Here is an 859-nt window from a genome sequence, read left to right as displayed (position 1 = left end):
AAGCCGATTCCCCTGCCCCTTCGGAGTGTTCGTCGGGAGTGTCCTCTGCCTACTCAGCTGTGGATCGATACGAGGTCTCGACGCAGCAGCAGCTGGGACCCATGGACGAGGACGAACTGCTGGACGTCATCTCATGGTGGCAACAAAAATAGCATAAACGTAAGTTCGAATTTAATAAACAAACTACTTATATTTCTTTGTATTGTAATATTCATTTGGTGGTTTTATTAATTAGTTCTTGGAGTTTCATATTAACGTGTATTTTTTGCTCACAGGTAACCGACGTTCGGAATCAAGTTTGGACGAATCCCTCCGAAATAATGTGCATTAATTTAATTGTACCGCATTATTTGTGAAGACGAAAAGACTCTTGATATTTCTAGTCATACCATAGTGCCTTAATATTAATAGACATTTACTAAATAAGCGTTGGTCAGAGTGTGGAACTGATGTTTCGATGTGTCTCTACCTTGCGGACTTTTGCGAACAAGTGAAGACGTTTGCATATTATTGTAAATACTAAACGGCGTTGTTTAACAAGAATATTAAATTATTTATTAAAAAATACATTTGTTTTTATTCCCTTTTAATTAATAATATAATAATAAAAATAGTATAAAATAGCTTAACATAAAGCCCGTTATACACGATCGTTCGGATAATCTAACAAAACTGAGAATTGTTCAGTTTTCTGTTTCCCCTACACACGTTAGATTTATCGGAACGATCCGACTGTTCAGATAAAACTAAGTGTGAGTTGCGGACTTAAATACTTACATATTGTATCTAATTCCTAGCAAAAAAAAGGAGAAATTAATAAATAAATATCACTTACACAAGAATCATTATAACCTAACTT

The 859-nt window shown here is 34.9% G+C and overlaps 1 long non-coding RNA gene across 1 annotated transcript; it reads left to right on the top strand.

The window, feature by feature from the left end:
* The first annotated feature begins 6 nt into the window (after window positions 1-6).
* LOC106100539 lies at window positions 7-565 on the top strand. The gene is made up of 2 exons (XR_001225441.1): window positions 7-159; window positions 276-565. It is a non-coding gene; the product is annotated as an uncharacterized LOC106100539 (long non-coding RNA).
* The last annotated feature ends 294 nt before the right edge of the window (window positions 566-859 follow it).

This window comes from Papilio polytes, unplaced genomic scaffold (assembly GCF_000836215.1).
Source record: "Papilio polytes unplaced genomic scaffold, Ppol_1.0 DF824047.1, whole genome shotgun sequence".
In the NCBI taxonomy this organism is placed as follows: domain Eukaryota; kingdom Metazoa; phylum Arthropoda; class Insecta; order Lepidoptera; family Papilionidae; genus Papilio; species Papilio polytes.
Note: the sequence above shows the minus strand (reverse complement) of the source record. Positions and strands in the feature narration are given on the sequence as shown.